Genomic DNA, 7,003 nt, shown 5'->3' with positions numbered 1-7,003 from the left:
TTAACTATTTAAAAAAATCTTTAAAAAAACCAAAAAACAAAGTGCAAGTTTGCCTGGAACGGCTAATGTTCTCAGGACTCTTTTACTAGCGTAGGAAACTGCTTGTTCTTCATGTACGGGCAAAACCCAGAAGGGCAAGTTAATGCCCTGGGAGCAAACTTTGACCAGTGGGGAATGTGAGCCGATAAATTTTTCCCTCTTTCTCCCCTACGATGTTTCAGAAATGTGTTTCATATGGGGCCTCAGAAGATCCCATGGGATTGAAAGATTTCCTGATCAGTAACCTGTCTTTACTCTTTTTCTTTCTCTGTTTTACTTCCTTAATCTCTGGGTTCACACTCCCACGTAAAATATTCACTTTCAGGAGGACCCAGGCTAAGACAGTGTCCTAAATCTATTTTAATGTATACATTTATCCTTTTCTCCCCTTTAAATGTATTTATTGAAGACACTGGGCCCATTTGTCCTGTGTTTTTCCACATTTCCACATTTCACTGATTACCTTCCTGTGGTTAGGCTTTATCTGTTCCTCTGTACTCTGTATTTCCCATGATCTAGAGCCTTGATCAGATTGAGGTTCAAATTTTTAGCAAGAATACCTCATACGTGGTGGTGTACACTTCCATGTGCAATGTACAGATGCGGTTTGGTTGTCTCTGTAATGTTAACATTGATCACTGAGTTCAGTTCTTGCCAGCCTGACCCATAATATTCCCCTTCCACTTTTCACCTAATCATTTCCTTCACTTTCTGCTTTATACATTTTGAATACTAAACTTGTTTTAGGCAAGTATTAGGCAATACGAGTTTAGAATTGTTATAATTGTTACAATTGGTGCATTAAGCTATATATCCATATGAAGTAAATCCATTTCTAGTGAGTTTTTTTTTTTTGGGTTCAAAGTCTATTTTACTTGACATTAATAAAGCTACACCAACTTTATTTTGATTGTATATTTTTTTCCATCCTTTTATTTTCAACAACAAGAAGTACTCAACACACATGAAAAACCTGAGATTTTCCAAACATTTCTCCTAAAACTATAGCCTTGTTCCTGTTACATTTTCTTAGTCCCCAAACACAGCAGATGATAATTTGACCAATTTTTCCACTGTTATCAGCAGCCTAGGAAAGTTGTAGGTCCTCACTGCCCACTATCCTAACCCCTCTACCCAACCAGTTCCGTATTTTAAAGCCTCTTGCTTTTAGTACTCCGTTGTGGTATTGGATTCTCTAGAGTTAGGAATGCATTTTATTAAAAATAATAGAAAACTCAACTGAAGTAGCTGAAACAAATTCAGCTGGTTCAGCAGCTAAATGATGTCATTGCTGACATCTGTGCAGTGTCTGGCCTTTCCTTCACCATCACACGATGGCTAATGCAGCATCAGCCCTCCTTCCTGACATCTCTACTTATCCAACTCCCATCCTCAGGACTCAGCTCAAATTTCCCCTCCTCTGGAAAGGAGGTAACTCTATTTCCCCACCCTGCAGTATTAGGACCTTTAAAAACATAGAGATAGCTAAGCATATGAAAAGTTTTCACTAATGTTTAGAATTTTCAAATTTCTAGGTCCTACTGCTTGTGCTGGCAATATTTCTGGAACACCCACCTTTTACTTCCCTTGTCCATCATACAAACTCCTCCTCACCTCTAAAATTCAGGATGAACATTCAGTCTTCTATGATGTCTTCCATGATTTTTAAAAACCATTTCAAAATTGAAGTATTATTTACAATTTTTTATTAGTTTCAGGTGTATAGCAAAGTGATGGTTATATATATATAACTTTTCCATTGTAGGTTATTGCAAGATATTAAATACAGTTCCCTGTGTCATAGAGTAGGTTCATGTTGTTTAACTATTTTATACCAAGTAGTGTGTATATGTTAATCCCAAACTCCTAATTTATTCCCTCCCAACCCTCCATCCCCTTTGGTAACCATAAGTTTGTTTCCTATGCCTGTGAGTCTATTTCTGTTTTGTAAATAAGTTCATTTATATCATTTTTCTTTAGCTTCCACATAAAAGTGATATCATATGATATTTCTCTTTCTCTGCCTGGCTTACTTCACTTAGTATGATAATCTCTAGATCCATCCATGTCGCTGCAAATGGCATTATTTCATTCGTTTTTACAGCTCAGTAATATTCCAGTGTGTGTGTGCGTGCGTGTGTGTGTGTGTGTGTATATACATACACCATATCTTCTTTTCTTTTTTTAAAATTTTTATTGGAGTATAGTTGACTTAAAATGTTGTGTTAGTTGCTGCTGTACAGCACAGTGCATCAGTTATACATATACATATACACTCCTTAGATTCTTTTCCCATATAGGCCATCACAGAGTATTGAGTAGAGTTCCCTGTGCCATACAGTAGGTCCGTATTAGTTACCTATTTTATATATAGTAGTGTGTATATGTCAATCTCAGTCTCCCCATTTATCCCTCCTCCCCTTCCCCCATGGTAACCATAAGTTTGTTTCCTACATCTGTGACTCTGTTTCTGTTTTGTAAATAAGTTCATTTGTATAAGTTTTCAACATACAAGCGATACCATATAATATTCGTCTTTGTCTGACTTCACTTATTATAATAGTCTCTAGGTACATCCATGTTGATGCAAATGGCATTATTTCATTCTATTTTTTATGGCTGAGTAATATTCCATTGTATATATGTACCACATCTTCTTTATCCGTTCATCTGTTGATGGACATTTAGGTTGCTTCCATGTCTTGACTATTGTAAATAGTGCTGCTATGAACGTTGGGGTGCATGTATCTTTTCAGATTAGAGTTTTCTTCCGACATACACACAGGAATGGGATTGCTGGATCGTATGGTAGTTCTATTTTCAGTTTTCTATGGAATCTCCGTACTGTTTTTCATAGTGGCTATACCAATTTACATTCCCACTGACAGTGTAGGAGAGTTCCCTTTTCTTCACACCCTCTCCAGCGTTATTCTTTGTAGACTTCTTGATGATGGCCATTCTCACCGGAGTGAGGTGATACCTTATTGTAGTTTTGATTTGCATTTCTCTAATAATTAGTGATGGTGAGCATTTCTTCATGTGCCTATTGGCCATCTGTATGTCTTCTTTGGAGAAGTGTCTACTTAGATCTTCTGCCCATTTTTTGATTGCATTATTTGTTTTTTTGCTTTGAGTCGTATGAGCTGTTTGTATATTTTGGACATTAATCCCTTGTTGGTTGCATCATGTGCAAATATTTTCTCCCATTCTGTAGGTTGTCTTTTTATTTTGTTTATGGTTTCCTTTGCTGTGCAAAAGCTTTTGAGTTTAATTAGGTCCCATTTGTTTCTCGTTTGTTTGTTTTTATTTTCATTACTCTAGGAGGGGGATCCAAAAAGATATTGCTGCGATTTATGTCAAAGAGTGTTGTTCTCCCTATGTTTTCCTTAGGAGTTTTAGAGTATTGAGTATTACATTTAGGTCTTTAATCCATTTTGAGTTCATTTTTGTATACGGTGTTAGAGAATATTCTAATTTTATTCTTTTACATGTAGCTGTACAGTTTTCCCAGAACCACTTATTAAAGAGACTGTCTTTTCTCCATTGTATATTCTTACTTCCTTTCTCATAGAGTTATTGATCATAGGTACGTGGGTTTATTTCTGGGCTTTGTATCCTGTTCAATTGATCTATATGTCTGTTTCTGTGCCAGTACCATACCATTTTGTTGTTTTTTGTTTGTTTGTTTGTTTTTTGCGGTACGCAGGCCTCTCACTGTTGTGGCCTCTCCCGTTGCAGAGCACAGGCTCTGGACGCGCAGGCTCAGTGGCCATGGCTCATGGGCCCAGCCGCTCCGTGGCACATGGGACCTTCCCAGACCAGGGCACGAGCCCACGTCCCCTGCATCGGCAGGCAGACTGTCAACCACTGCGCCACCAGGGAAGCCCCATACCATTTTGATTACTGTAATTTGTAGTATAGTCTGAAGTCAGAAAGCATGATTCCTCTAGCTTCATTCTTCTTTCTCCAGATGGTTTTGGCTATTTGGGGCTTTTTGTGTTTCCATAAAAAATTTTAAGTTACTCATTCTAGTTATGTGGAAAATGCCATTGGCAATTTGATAGGGGTTGCATTGAATCTGTAGATTGCCTTGGGTAGTATAGTCATTTTAATGATATTGATTCTTCCAATCCAAGAACAAGGTATGTCTTTACACTTGTTAGTGTCATCTTCAATTTCTTTCATCAGAGTCTTATAGTTTTTGGAGTACAGGTCTTTTGTCACCTTAGGTAGGTTTATTCCTAGGTATTTTATTCTTTGTGATGCGATGGTAAATGGGATTGTTTCCTCAACTTCTCTTTCTGATATTTCATTGTTGGCATATAGAAATGCAACAGATTTTGGTATATTAATTTTGTAATCAGCAACTTTACCTATGTGCTCTGGCAGTTTTCTGATAGCATCTTTAGGATTTTCTATGTAGCATCATGTCATCTGCAAACAGTGACAGTTTTACTTCTTTTACAATTTGGATTCCTTTTATTTCTTTTTCTTCTCTGATTGCTGTGGCTAGGACTTCTAAAACTATGTTGAATAAAAGTGGTGAGAGTCAGTATACTTGTCCTATTCCTGATCTTAGAGGAAATGTTTTCAGCTTTTCACCTTTGAGTATGGTGTTAGCTGTGGGTTTGTCATATATGGCCTTTATTATGTTGAGGTAGATTCCTTCTATGCCTACTTTCTGAAGAGTTTTTATCATAAATGGGTGTTGAATTTTGTCAAAAGCTTTTTCTGAATCTATTGAGATGATCATATGGTTTTTATTCTTCAATTTGTTAATGTGGTGTATCACATTGACTGATTTGCAGATATTGAAAAATCCTTGCATCCCTGGGTTAAATCCCACTTGATCATGATGTATGACCCTTTTAATGTGTTGTTGGATTCTGTTTGCTAGTATTTTGTTCAGGAGTTTTGCATCTATGTTCATCAGTGATATTGGCCTGTAACTTTCGTTTTTTTGTGGTATCTTTGTCCGGTTTTGGTATCAGCATGATGGTGGTCACACAGAGTGAGTTTGGAAGTGTTCCTTCCTCTGCAATTTTTTTGGGAACAGTTTTAGAAGAATAGGTGTTAACTCTTTTCTAAGTGTTTGGTAGAATTCACCTGAGAAGCCATTTGGTCCTGGACTTTTGTTTATTGGGAGTTTTTAAATTACTGATTCAATTTCAGTACTGGTAATTGGTTTATTCATATTTTCTATTTCTTCCTGGTTCAGTGTTGGGAGATTGGTACCTTTCTAAGAATTTGTCCATTTCTTCTAGGTTGCCCATTTTATTGGCATATAGTTGCTGGCAGTAGTCTCTTATGATCATTTGTATTTCTGTGGTGTCGGTCGTAACTTCTCCTTTTTCATTTCAGATTTTATTGATTTGGGCCCTCTCCCTCTTTTTCTTGATAAGTCTGGCTAAGGGTTTATCAATTTTGTTTACCTTTTCAAAGAACCAGCTTTTAGTTTCATTGATCTTTTCTTTACTTTCTTTTTTTTTAGTCTCTATTTCATTTAATTCTGCTCTGATCTTTATGATTTCTTTCTTTTTAGTAACTTTGGGTTTTGTTTGTCCTTTTTCTCTAGTTGCCTTAGGCATAAGGTTAGGTTATTTACCTGAGATTTTTCTTGTTTCCTGAGATAGTCTTGTATTGCTATAATCTTCCCTCTTAGAACTGCTTTTGGTGCACCCACAGATTTTGGATCATTGTGTTTTCATTTTCATTGTCTTTAGGTATTTTTAGATTTCCTCTTTGATTTGTATCTGTGGCCACAGTAGAGTCACAGACTGGTCTACCCATGAGTTATTGGATCCCACTGACCTCTGATCTTCTGAACCAGCTCCCTGGAGCAGGGTGCTTATAACCTCTTATAACAAGGAGGCAAGTGGAAAGCAGCCTTCCAGACAAGTCTCAATCAGTATCAACATATTGCAATGTTGTTTGGGTTGTAAAATACCTTTACTTCTTTAAGTGTTTTATGGCCTGCATCTTGGAGGACTTCATACTGACAAGATTGTTGGGTTCCTAACACTGCACTCTTTTCAATCTGACATCTTATGGGTTTCTGATGGCTTATGGCAGCATCACCTGCAAGCCAAACCTGATACAAAATCAAATACAAAAATCAATTTCATTTCTTTACATTAATAATTAACTCTCAGAAAGAGAAATGGAGAAAACAATCCCACTTACTATTGCATTAAAAAGAATAAAATAACTAGGAATAAGTTTAACCAAGGAGGTAAAAAATGGGTACACTGAAAACTATAAAACATTGATGGAAGAAATCAAAGAAGACACGAGTAAATGGAAAGGTATCCTTTGTTCATGGATTGGAAGAATTAATATTGTTAAAATGTCCATACTACAGATTCAATGCAATCTGTATCAAAATTCCAAAGACATTTTTCACAGAAATAAACAAAAAAATCCTAAAATTTGTATTGGACCACAAAAAGCCCAAATAGCCAAAGCAACATGGAGAAAGAAAAACAAGGCTGGAGGCATCATACTTCCTGATTTTAAACAATATTACAAAGCAATAGTAATCAAAACAGTAGAGTATTGGCATAAAAACAGACACATCTATCAAAGGAACAGAATAGAGAGCCCAGAAATAAACCCATGCATATATGGTCAATTAATTTATAACAAAGGAGCCAAAAATATACAATAGAGAAAGGACAGTCTCTTCAGTAAATGGTGTTGGGAAAACTGGACAGCCACATGCAAAAGAATGATACTAGACCCCTATTCTATACCATACACAAAAATCAATTTAAAATGGCTTAAAGACTTAAATGTAAGACTGGAAACTCATAACACTTAAGCCTAAGACCTGAAACTAAGAAACATATGGGATAAGCTCCTTAATATTGGTCTTGGTGATGACTTTTTGGAATTGACACCAAACGCATAGGCAACAAAAGCAAAAATAAATAAGTGGGACACATTAAACTAAAAAGCTTCTGTA

The sequence above is a fragment of the Neophocaena asiaeorientalis genome, unplaced genomic scaffold (genome assembly GCF_003031525.2).
Source record: "Neophocaena asiaeorientalis asiaeorientalis breed wild unplaced genomic scaffold, Neophocaena_asiaeorientalis_V1.1 scaffold36, whole genome shotgun sequence".
NCBI lineage: Eukaryota > Metazoa > Chordata > Mammalia > Artiodactyla > Phocoenidae > Neophocaena > Neophocaena asiaeorientalis.
This window is presented reverse-complemented; position numbering follows the sequence as displayed.